The following is a 13,670-nucleotide window of genomic DNA, read 5'->3' as shown; positions in this document are numbered from 1 at the left end:
ATCAAACGTTTTCAATTACACCATTTGTCTATTTGATATATTTTTTTATTAGTCTGCAAAAATTTACAGCACAACATTAAATTGTTTATGGGGCAGGTTTTCTCTACACACCCAACTGTCTGTAGGAAAGTAGACACCTCCTATGCTGATTGGCCAGTAGACTTCACCACAGACCCTCCACCCTCTGGTTCAGGCAATTCCGGTACTATCCAGGCCAGGGTAAAGGTTTGGGTAGGTTACTTTCTAAATGTAATCCGTTACTAGTTACCTGTCCAAAATGTGTATCTGTAATGTACCTTTTGGATTACTCAAACTCAGTAACGTTATCTGATTACATTCAGTTATTTTTAGATTACTTTCCCCCTAATAACAGGCATTAGAAGACACAAATGTATGTTACCAATTGAATGACATCTATTGCAGAATAAATCAATGTTAAAGTTTACATATATATATCTATATATATATGTAATTTATAAGTCCAAAAATTGATGTAGCAACCTCAGATTGTCCCTTTAAGTCTATCAAAGTGTGCAAATTTGAGCATGTCTCCATTGACCTATGTTTTTTTCCCCAGCATGAATTAGATTGAGCAATAAAAATCCCACTTTTATTACGTAGGCTGGGATACGCACTATGCATCTTTTGCAAGAGCGCATTCTTCACTGGCTGTCCACTGGCTTCAAAAACAATGATTGATAGGCAGCTTAAACTTCTTGAATTCAACCATTATTGGGTTCAAATACACATTTACATTTGTGAACAGCCATCCACAACAACCACAATCCGTAAGGCGCAAATAGCTAAATTAAAGAGCAGCAGTGAGATTAACATCAATGCGCTATGTAGATATCAATAATAAGTGATATCTGTATCGCCATAGACTACACCACAAATTGGATAATCTTTAGATGCTGACAGCTGTCGCACAATTCGAAGATATAGCTTGGACTGTAGCCCACAAAAGCCTATTCCTGCTCTTTTCCCGCGATCCATCAAACACATTTGGTGTGTCATCATAGTGGTCAATGACTTGTGGTCAGACTCGCTCAAGTGGAACAAACTTGAACTTGCGCCTTTTTTCAATGCTGATTTGAATGTTATTGAGAAAATAGAGAAGTGTCATATTTTATTTTTCTTCCATCATTCTTAAATGGAAGAAGTTGGAAGCACCAAGATTCTTCATAGAGCTGGCCACCCGGCCACACTGAGCATTTAGGGGAGAAGGGCCTTGGTCAGGGAGGTAACCAAGAACTCGATGGTCACTCTGACAGAGCTCCAGAGTTCCTCTGTAGAGATGGGAGAACCTTCCAGAAGGACAACCATCTCTGCAGCACTCCACCAATCAGGCCTTTATGGTAGAGTGCCCAGACGGAAGGCATTCCTCAGTAAAAGGCACATGATATATCTCACTTGGAGTTTGCCAAAAGGCAACTAAAGACCCTCAGACCATGATGAAGCAAAGATTGAACTCTTTGGCCTGAATGCCAAGCGTCATGCCTGGAGGAAACCTGGCACCATCCCTACGGTGAAGCATGGTGGTGCCAGCATCATGCAGTGGGGGAGGTTTTTCAGAGGTCAGGGACTGGGAGTCGAGTCAGGATCAAGGGAAAGATGATCGGAGCAAAGTACAGAGAGATCCTTGACGAAAACCTGCTCCAGAGAGCTCAAGACATCACACTGGAGTGAAGGTTCACCTTCCAACAGGAAAACGATCCTAAGCACACAGCCAAGACAACACAGGAACTGCTCCGCGACAAGCCTCTGAATATCGTTGAGCGGCCCAGTCAGAGCCCGGACTTGAACCCGATCGAACATCTCTGGAGAGACCTTAAAAATAGCTGTACAGCAACGCTCCCCATCCAACCTGACAGAGTTTGAGAGGATCTGCAGAGAAGAATGGAAGAAACTTCCAAATACAGTTGTGCCAAGCTTGTAGCGTCAAACCCAAGAAGACTTGAGGCTGTTTTCGCTGACAAAGGTGATTTAACAAAGTACTGAGTACTGGGTCTGAATACTTATGAAAATGTGATATTTCCGCTTTTTTTTTGTTGATACATTTGCAAAAATGTCTAAAATCCTGTTTTTGCTTTGCCTGCTCAGCACACATTTGGTGGCAGCCCTGGTATGTCCACTTACAGATGCATGTACACAACACACGGGTGCATTGACATGCATGAACCCAAACACATACACCAGAATGCTTACAGTACTTTCTTAACTCTGTTACACTTATGACTTCACATTACATAGCCTACTCACAAACACACACAGTACAGTTTAGCACTGTACTATGACCAAACTATATAAATGTGTCCAGATACACACAACACAATACAGTGCTGCATTAAGAACACAAAGTACAGTGCCTTGCGAAAGTATGCGGCCCCCTTGAACTTTGCGACCTTTTGCCACATTTCAGGCTTCAAACATAAAACTGTATTTTTTTGTGAAGAATCAACAACAAGTGGGACACAATCATGAAGTGTAACGACATTTATTGGATATTTCAAACTTTTTTAACAAATCAAAAACTGAAAAATTGGGCGTGCAAAATTAATTCAGCCCCCTTAAGTTAATACTTTGTAGCGCCACCTTTTGCTGCGATTACAGCTGTAAGTCGCTTGGGGTATGTCTCTATCAGTTTTGCACATCGAGAGACTGAAATTTTTTCCCATTCCTCCTTGCAAAACAGCTCGAGCTCAGTGAGGTTGGATGGAGAGCATTTGTGAACAGCAGTTTTCAGTTCTTTCCACAGATTCTTGATTGGATTCAGGTCTGGACTTTGACTTGGCCATTCTAACACCTGGATATGTTTATTTTTGAACCATTCCATTGTAGATTTTGCTTTATGTTTTGGATCATTGTCTTGTTGGAAGACAAATCTCCGTCCCAGTCTCAGGTCTTTTGCAGACTCCATCAGGTTTTCTTCCAGAATGGTCCTGTATTTGGCTCCATCCATCTTCCCATCAATTTTAACCATCTTCCCTGTCCCTGCTGAAGAAAAGCAGGCCCAAACCATGATGCTGCCACCACCATGTTTGACAGTGGGGATGGTGTGTGTTCAGGGTGTTGAGCTGTGTTGCTTTTACGCCAAACATAACATTTTGCATTGTTCAAAAGTTCAATTTTGGTTTCATCTGACCAGAGCACCTTCTTCCACATGTTTGGTGTGTCTCCCAGGTGGCTTGTGGCAAACTTTAAACGACACTTTTTATGGATATCTTTAAGAAATGGCTTTCTTCTTGCCACTCTTCCATAAAGGCCAGATTTGTGCAATATACGACTGATTGTTGTCCTATGGACAGAGTCTCCCACCTCAGCTGTAGATCTCTGCAGTTCATCCAGAGTGATCATGGGCCTCTTGGCTGCATCTCTGATCAGTCTTCTCCTTGTATGAGCTGAAAGTTTAGAGGGACGGCCAGGTCTTGGTAAATTTGCAGTGGTCTGATACTCCTTCCATTTCAATATTATCGCTTGCACAGTGCTCCTTGGGATGTTTAAAGCTTGGGAATTCTTTTTGTATCCAAATCCGGCTTTAAACTTCTTCACAACAGTATCTCGGACCTGCCTGGTGTGTTCCTTTTTCTTCATGATGCTCTCTGCGCTTTTAACGGACCTCTGAGACTATCACAGTGCAGGTGCATTTATACGGAGACTTGATTACACACAGGTGGATTGTATTTATCATCATTAGTCATTTAGGTCAACATTGGATCATTCAGAGATCCTCACTGAACTTCTGGAGAGAGTTTGCTGCACTGAAAGTAAAGGGGCTGAATAATTTTGCACGCCCAATTTTTCAGTTTTTGATTTGTTAAAAAAGTTTGAAATATCGAATAAATGTCGTTCCACTTCATGATTGTGTCCCACTTGTTGTTGATTCTTCACAAAAAAATACAGTTTTATATCTTTATGTTTGAAGCCTGAAATGTGGCAAAAGGTCGCAAAGTTCAAGGGGGCCGAATACTTTCGCAAGGCACTGTACATACCCTCTTACCCCAATTATGGAGTATTCCTTCATGTTCTAAATGTCCTTAAACACTTGCTTTTATTTGTTAAAGGCTTCAGTCCTTTTGCTTCTGGTGCTGCTATTGAGCCAAAAGGGGTCCCTTAACTGGACAGAAATCTTGGTATTTCATTTGACAGAAAGGGGCACACTTCCCCACACACAATCAGAAAGCAAACATTGTTCGCCTAAAACTATTAAAAGTATTTCTGTGGTTTTATGAGATAACATGTTCCTATTCTATCATATACTGTATGTATACTTGAACTTAACTAGACTGTATCTACTACCTCAAGGCTTTGGGAGTAAAAGGCTGTTGTAGCACAGGCCAGTCCAACCTGCGAGAGCAGGCTGATGCAAGTTTCCTTTCCAGTTTTTTCATCAACCTGACTGAGCTGGAATCTATGGCTTAGTTAGTCACCGTCTGTGTGTGTGTGTGTGTGTGTGTGTGTGTGTGTGTGTGTGTGTGTGTGTGTGTGTGTGTGTGTGTGTGTGTGTGTGTGTGTGTGTGTGTGTGTGTGTGTGTGTGTGTGTGTGTGAGAGAGAGAGATAATATGGCTATTGCTGGCAGGATCAATGGCACTCAGCATTGACAGAAAACATATACATTTAAATTTTGTAATTGAATTTGGAAATGTAATATTCCCAGGTTTTGATGCAACACTCACAATGCAAATTGGAAGAATGAGAGACAGTTCATTTCTTGTCATATTCTTATTTTCCTGTCATATTCTCTTTTGCAAGTCTTTCTTTATTTTGTAGACGATTGTACAATTATCAAAAAATAAAAGGATGTCATAGTGTGAGTCATTGTGTTATAGGCAGCATCAGAATGACTAGGCACTTATTGCTGCCGGCTCATGATTGATTTCTATTACTAATGTGCTACTAGAAGGTGTGGCTGTTTGCCTGCTAAGCTTCTGGTACAGTCATAAAAAACATGCCAAGATTACTTTTTTTGTTGATAATCCATTTAAGATGGGGACTTAAAAAATATATACACTACCGTTCAAAAGTTTGGGGTCACTTAGAAATGTCCTTGTTTTTGAAAGAAAAGCTCATTTTTTTGTCCATTAAAATAACATAATATTGATCAGAAATACAGTGTAGACATTGTTAATGTTGTAAAGGAGTACTGTAGCTGGAAACGGAAGATTTTTAATGGAAAATCTACATAGGCATACAGAGGCCCATTATCAGCAACCATCACGCCTGTGTTCCAATGGAACGTTGTGTTAGCTAATCCAAGGTTATCATTTTAAAACGCAAATTTGTCATTAGAAAACCATTTTGCAATTATGTTAGCATAGCTGAAAACTGTTGTCCTGATTTAAGAAGCAATAAAAGCATTTGTGGGTTCGATTACAGGCTCAAAATGGCCAGGAACAAGACCTTTCTTCTGAAACCCGTCAGTCTTTTCTTGTTCTGAGAAATTAAGGCTATTCCATGCGAGAAATTGCCAAGGAACTGAAGATCTCACACAATGCTGTGTACTACTCCCTTCACAGAACAGCGCAAGCTTGCTCTAACCAGAATAGAAAGAGGAGTGTGAGGCCCCGGTGCACAACTGAGCAAGAGGATAAGTACATTAGGGCGTCTCAAAGTCAACAGTGAAGAGGCGACTCTGGGATGCTGGCCTTCTAGGCAGAGTTGCAAAGAAAAAGCCATATCTCAGACTGGCCAATAAAAAATAAAAAATTAAGATGGGCAAAACAACAGACACTGGACAGAGGAACTCTGCCTAGAAGGCCAGCATCCAGGTTGCATCTTCACTGTTGACGTTTAGGTGTTTTGAGAGTACTATTTCATGAAGCTGCCAGTTGAGGACTTGTGAGGCGTCTATTTCTCAAACTAGAAATAACAATCTAAATTAACAATATTTTGGAAATTATTTTGTTTTCAAATAATGTAAAATGAGCGAGGAAAAAGGCCATTCTTGAACATGGGGTGAGACATTGTTACTAATTTGTAAATAAAGCCAGTTTGTTATTTAGAATTATTTATTTCTGTTTTTAGAGGGAGAAAAAACAAAAACCTACAGTTATATCATGGGTCTCCCAGTTTAGGCTTCCACAAGTATTGAACCAGCATCTGTAACAACACAGCTTGCAAAGCCATGCAGTGTCTCAGACCATTGCGCCACTCAGGTGCTGTACAACATGACTGGTCGGGAGTGGGGTACAGTACTACAGTAAGAGCAAAATAATCATAACAAAATAAATAAAACCTTAGTTTAAAAACAGTTTTAGTAAGTAGTACTGAAGTTGTGCACAATTATCCATTTCAATTTAGGTTTATGTTGCCCATTCATTGTCAGTTAGAGACACAGTAGGGTCCAAAAGCATAATAGGTTCTCTAACCCTTGCACTGGTCTGGAGCAATGAAGTGGTGAAGCAGGGTAGAGTACTAAACCACAAATTACCTCTAAGTACCGCAGCATCTCTTCTAGGCAGTCAGGTGTGTTAGTTGGGGCTGGGGCCCTCGAGGACTGGAATTGCCCACCAATCAGACCCTCGAGGACTGGAATTGCCCACCCCTGGTCCAAAAGCTAGCCGCTAGCTTTACTCATAGGCAAACCTGGCACAGTTAGCCACTTTGCTAAGTACGACCAGGTGAGCAACATGATTATAGCTGGTAACAAATTATGTATCAGCATTCTTAACAGAAGACAAGGGACCGTTCTGATAATCAAAGTAACTAAATCACGTGTGTTTGAGTGACTGGTCAAGTCAAGTAGCTCACAGTGTAATTGTCACAGATTGTGGCAAGGGTTCATATCTTTTGTAAGTTTTTTTACCCTTTGAAATGTAGAATTACATTTATTGTGTTGGGAAGGGAAGTGCAGCCAACAGCTTGAAAATGAAAATGAAGAATACATTTAATAAGGAGCTACGTCTTTCTTCAGCCCTGCAGACAAACACACTGCTGTGCCCTAATTATCATATTGCATTGGCTATATTACATGTATGTGTACAGCTACAATCTTTGTATGCATTTTCATAATCATCTACATATGCGTTATTTGACTCCACAGCAGTGGATCGTTTTTCCCTCAAATGGGATTAGTAGTATGGTATCGCACCATTTCCAGGTTTACCACCTTAGTGGATTATGCCACTAGTCAGTGATAGCATTAAGGGGTAAATTACAGGTATTTTGCAAGACCACAAGCTTCTTCAGCTTAATTATTTTTTTACAATGTATAAACTTGGATGTTGTATAATAATCCTACAACTTTATATCTGTGAAAGCACATGGATGTGTGTGAATTTAGGAATATATGTAAAAAAATTGTCTTGAATTTTGTGTATTTTTTTAACCTTTATTTAACTAGGCAAGTCAGTTAAGAACAAATTCTTATTTTCAATGACAGCCTAGAAACAGTGGGTTAACTGCCTGTTCAGGGGCAGAACAACAGATTTGTACCTTGTCAGCTCAAGGGTTTGAACTTGCAACCTTCCGGTTGCTAGCCCACCGCTCTAACCACTAGGCTACCCTACCGCCCTTTAGCAGGCTAACCTAATCAAGGATGCATCTTGGAATATATACTTAACAAAAATACAAATGCAACATGGAAAGTGTTGGTCCCATGTTTCATGAGCTGAAATAAAAGATTTCAAAATTAAAAGATTTTAAAATGTAAAATACCCACAAAATTATTATTTCTCTAAAATGCTGTGCACAAATGTGTTTACATCCCTGTTAGTGAGCACTTCTCCTTTACCAAGATAATCCATCCACCTGACAGGTGTGGCATATCAAGAAGCGGATTAAGCAGCATGATCTTTACACCTTGTGCTGGTGACAATAAAAAGCGAAGAGATACCGTGACGAGATCCTGAGGCCCATTGTCATTCCATTCATCTGCTGCCATCACCTCATGTTTCAGTATGATAATGCACGGCCCCATGCCCCAAGGATCTCTACACAATTCCTGGAAGCTGAAAATGTCCCAGTTCTTCCACGGCCTGCATACTCCCCAGACCTGGTGAGCATGTTTGGGATGGTCTGTATACGACAACGTGTTGCAGTTCCTGCCAATATCCAGCAACTTCACACAGCCATTGAAGAGGACCTGGCCACAATCAATAGCCTGATCAATTCTATGCGAAGGAGTTGTATCGCGCTGCATGAGGCAAATGGGGGTCACACCAGATACTGACTGGTTTTCTGATCCACGCCCGTAACTTATTTGTAAGGTATCTGTGACGAACAGATACATATCTGTATTCCCAGTCAAGTGAAATCCATAGATTAGAGCCTAACTGATTTCCTTATATGAACTGTAACTTAGTATAATCTTTGAAATTGTTGCATTTATATATCTGTTACAGACCAAGGGTAATAAACCTTAAAGTTTGAGGCTTTGTTTACAGGCCTGGGCAATTCCCCCTGCATATGAGTCTAGATAAGAGTAAAATTTCACCCACACCATACTGGTCTAGACTGCCCCCAAGTCCAGCAGACTGAGGCCTCCCCGGTTAGATACCAATCTAAACTAAAGGTTAGCATTTTCACCTTTGTCCTCCTGTCCCTCCCTGTAACCTCATTTTGAAAAAAGTAAATATTTACCTGACATGTTCTGTTTAGAATTGGTAAGGGAATTAATGATTAGTAATTGCAGCAAGTATAGCCTAAAAGGTCATTTAGGGACGCTTTACAAAAATAGTAAAAATACATGATGTACATGGAATTATACAGATAACAGAGAGCAGGATACATTTGCCAGTATGCATCACAAACAACCTTTTGGTGTATCTTTTTTGTTAACTTTTATTATGGCATTATTGTCAAATAAACCTGAAATCTCCCTAACCTTCAGTCCACGTTATCTGATTCAAGTTTTAATGTCACATGCACAAGTACAGTGAAATGCCTTTCTTGTAACCAACAATGTGTAACGGCTTTCTTCCTGGGAAGGAGAGGAGGACCAAAACACAGCGTGGTTGAAGTTCATGGTTCTTTAATAAGAGACACTTAACATGAACAAACTACAAAACAATAAACATGGCAAAACCGAACCAGCCCTGTCTGGTGCGGCAAACACAAAGACAGGAAACAACCACCCACAAATCTCAACACAAAACAGGCTCCCTAAATATGGTTCCCAATCAGAGACAATGACTAACACCTGCCTCTGATTGAGAACCATATCAGGCCAAACATAGAAATAGACAAACTAGACACACAACATAGAATGCCCACCCAGCTCACGTCCTGACCAACACTAAAACAAGGAAAACACAAAAGAACTATGGTCAGAACGTGACACAATGCAGCAATCAATATCAATGTAGCACTAAAAATAACATGATGGAACAATAGCACACAATAAATTATAAGTTACAATAAGTTATAGAGGTAGATACACTATAAATAAAAAAGCATGTGGACATCCCATCAAATTAGTGGATTATCCTATTTCAGCCACACCTGTTGACCACACAGCCATGCAACCTCCATAGACAAACATTGGCAGTAGAATGGCCTGACTGAATAGCTCAGTGACATTCAATGTTGCACCGTCATAGGATGCCACCTATCTACAAGTCAGTTCATCAAATGTATGCCCTGCTAGTGCTGCCCCGGTCGACTGTAATTGCTGTTATTGTGAAGTGGAAATGTCTAGCCACAACGGCTCAGCCACGAAGTGGTAGGTCACACAAGCTCACAGAAAGCGACCACTGAGTGCTGAAGAGTGTAGCGCATAAATTCTTCTACCCTCGGTTGCAACACTCACTACCAAGTTCCAAACTGCCTCTGGAAGCAACGTCAGAACAAGAACTGTTCAGCTTCATGAAATGGGTTTCCATGGCCGAGCAGCCGCACACCAGCCTAAGATCACCATGAGCAATGCCAAACGTCGGCTGGCGTGGTGTAAGCTCGCTCCCACTGGACTCTGGAGCTGTCACGCCCTGACCTTAGAGAGCCTTTTTATGTCTCTATTTAGTTTGGTCAGGGTGTGATTTGGGTGGGCATTCTATGTTTTGTATTTCTTTGTGGTTGGCCGAGTGTGGTTCCCAATCAGAGGCAGCTGTCTATCGTTATCGTTGGGAATCATACTTAGGTGCCTTTTTTCCCACCTATGTTGTGGGATCTTGTCCTTGTATTGTTGCTGTTGAGCCCTACAAGGCTGTACGTTTCGTTGGTTCTCGCGGTCCTGTTTAATTATTCATTAAAGAATATGATTAACCTACCCCACGCTGCATCTTGGTCTAATTCCACCAACGACGTTCGTTACAGAAGATCCCACCACAAAAATACCAAGCAGCGTTTTCTGGAGGAGTGGACATGGGAGGAGATACTGGAAGGCAAGGGACCCTGGGCGCAGGCTGGAGAATATCGCCGTCCTAAGGAGGAAATGGAAGCAGCAAAAGTGGAACGGCGAAGATACGAGGAGTTGGCACGACGAAGCATGCACGAGAGGCAGCTCCAAAATGTTTTGGGGGGGACACACGGGGAGATTGGCAGAGTCAGGTTATAGACCTGAGCCAACTCCCCATGCTCACCGTGGGGAGAGTGTGACTATACAGGCACCATGTTATGCGGCTCTGCGCAGTGTGTCTCCGGTGCGCATGTACAGCCCGGTGCGCTCTGTGCCAGCTCCTCGCATTTGTCGAGCTAGAGTGGGCATTCAGCCAGGAGGGATTTTGCCGGCTCAGCGCTCCTGGCCTCCGGTGCCTCTCTTCGGTCCAGCATATCCTGCGCCGGCTCTACGCACAGTGTCTCCGGTGCGCTTTCACAGCCCAGTGCATCCTGAAGAAATAGCATGTTTGAACACCCTATTTAAACGACTACCTAAACCGACTGGCCCATATGTATCGCTTGGCTTGTAGCATTCGGTAATCGACCCTACACTGACTACGTCAGAGAAACAACTCGGAGGCACCCTCCATGTAATTCAAAAGTCAACACACACAACCAGCAATTTCTGTCTACAAGTCCCATGGTGTATAACATAATCTGGGTGTATCATTTAATCTGCTTTTCAATTTCAAATAGGCTGAATCCAACATTAAGGCCTCATGCTATCTTAGATTCCTCACACGGTGGAATCAATATATTGTGTCTTGACTATCATTAAATGTGATTGACTGTTATTCTATAAAATAATTACATACCATGTTAAACAATTCCGTATTAAATTACTCATGTAACAATTCAATTTGAAGTAACATGGGGCACCACGGAAAAAAGTTATTTAACGAGTTACTATCTCCCGACTAAAGATATACAGTTGAAGTCGGAGGTTTACATACACGTAGGTTGGAGTCATTAAAACTAGTTTTTCAACCACTCCACAAATTTCTTGCTAACAAACTGTAGTTTTGGCAAGTCGGGTTAGGACATCTACTTTGTGCATGACACAAGTAATTTTTCCAACAATTGTTTACAGACAGATTATTTCACTTATAATTCTCTGTATCACAATTCCAGTGGGTCAGAAGTCTACATACACTAAGTTAACTGTGCCTTTAAAGAGCTTGGAAAATTCCAGAAAATGATGTCATGGCTTTAGAAGCTTCTGATAGGCTAAGTGACATCATCATCAGTCAATTGGTGGTGTACCTGCGGATGTATTTCAAGGCCTACAGTAAAACGAGTCCTATATCGGCATAACCTGAAAGGCCGCTCAGCAAGGAAGAAGCCACTGCTCTAAAACAGCCATGAAAAAGCCAGACTGCGGTTTGCAACTGCACATGGGGACAAAGATCGTACTTTTTGGAGAAATGTCCTCTGGTCTGATGAAACAAAAATAGAACTGTTTGGCCATAATGACCATCATTATGTTTGGTGGAAAAAGGGGGAAGCTTGCAAGCCAAAGAACACCATCCCAACCGTGAAGCACGGGGGTGGCAGCATGATGTTGTGGGGGTGCTTTGCTGCAAGAGGGACTGGTGCACTTCACACTTCACTTGCATGTCATCATGAAGAGGAAAATGATGTGGATATATTCAAGCAACATCTCAAGACATCAGTCAAGAAGTTTAAAGCTTGGTCGCAAATGGGTCTTCCAAATGGACAATGACCCCAAGCATAGTTCCAAAGTTGTGTCAAAATGGCTTAAGGACAAGAAAGTCAAGGTATTGGAGTGGCCATCACAAAGCCCTGACCTCAATCCCATACAAAATCTGTATGCAGAACTGAAAAAGCTTGTGCGAGAAAGGAGGCCTACAAACCTGATTCAGTTACACCAGCTCTGTCAGGAGGAATGGGCCAAAATGAACCTAACTTATTGTGGGAAGCTTGTGGAAGGCTACCCAAAACGTTTGACCCAAGTTAAACAATTTAAAGGCAATACTACCAAATACTAATTGAGTGTATGTAAACTTCTGACCCACTGGGAATGTGATGAAATCGAAATAAAAGCTGAAATAAATCATTCTCTCAACTATTATTTTGACATTTCACATTCTTAAAATAAAGTGGTGATCCTTAAACAGGGCCTTTTTACTAGGATTAAATGTCAGGAATTGTAAAAAACCGAGTTTAAATGTGTATGTAAACATCCAACTTCAACTGAATGTTAAGCGGACCTGTAGTAGTTTTACTACACATCCATGTGTCTTTTAAAGACGTTAATGAACCATCAATACTGGATCCGTAATATAGGAGTTGGACGTGAATGAATTTGCAAAACTTTAATAAACCTGAAAGCAGTGCTATAACAAGGTTAATGTGTTAAAGTTTCAATAGTCTCTTTGGTAGAAAGAAATCCGTTTTGGACCTTATCCAAATGATTCACCAGAAAAGGTAAGTCTGACAATTTTAGCTTCTTGGTTAAATTGAACAAGATAATGATATCCAATCAGATAAAGAGTGGCTGGATATCAGAAGAGTAAACACTTATTATAAATGTGAGACAATGTTGGGTCTCAACTGAATTTTTAAAATGTGATTCTATACCACCAAGTGTCACTTATTCTTGAGGGCTGAGACCACATGGGATTCCCGAGAAGGCTGTTAATACTGGAGTAGTACTGGGGAGTTGGACTCAATTTACATTGTAAATGTCACGTGCTGACCTTAGAGAGCCTTTTTATTTCTCTATTTGGTTAGGTCGGGGTGTGATTTGGGTGGGCATTCTAGTTTTTCTATTTCCTTGTTTGGCCTAGTATGGTTCCCAATCAGAGGCAGCTGTCTATCGTTGTCTCTGATTGGGGATCGTACTTAGGTAGCCTTTTTTCCAATTGTGTTTGTGGGATTTTGTTTTTGCATAGTTGCTGTCTTAGCCCTGCAGAACTTTACGTTCGGTTTTGTATTTTGTTGTTTTGTCGGAGTTAGTATTAAAAATCATGAACACTTTCCACGCTGCGCTTTGGTCTCATTCATCTAACAACGGACGTAACAGAAGATCCCACCACAAACGGATCAAGCAGCGCGGTCAGGAGGAGAGGACACGACGGAAACCAGAGAGGCAGCCCCAAAATATATATATATTTTTTTGGGGGGGGGCAGATGACATGGGCGTCGGTGCTGAGGGGTGAGTCCGAGTCCGAGGAGGAAATCTTGGACCGCTTGAGCAAGGAGTGGTTGGCAGTAGAGAGGGACAAGAGTTTTGAGGGTTTGGAGTCTGGAGCAAGACAGTCGCTTTGAGGAGCATGTGACCCTTCAGGCACCATGCTTTGTGGTTACACTACTGTGTGTCCGGTACGCATCC

This window comes from Oncorhynchus tshawytscha, linkage group LG12 (genome assembly GCF_018296145.1).
Source record: "Oncorhynchus tshawytscha isolate Ot180627B linkage group LG12, Otsh_v2.0, whole genome shotgun sequence".
In the NCBI taxonomy this organism is placed as follows: Eukaryota; Metazoa; Chordata; class Actinopteri; order Salmoniformes; family Salmonidae; genus Oncorhynchus; species Oncorhynchus tshawytscha.
Note: the sequence above shows the minus strand (reverse complement) of the source record.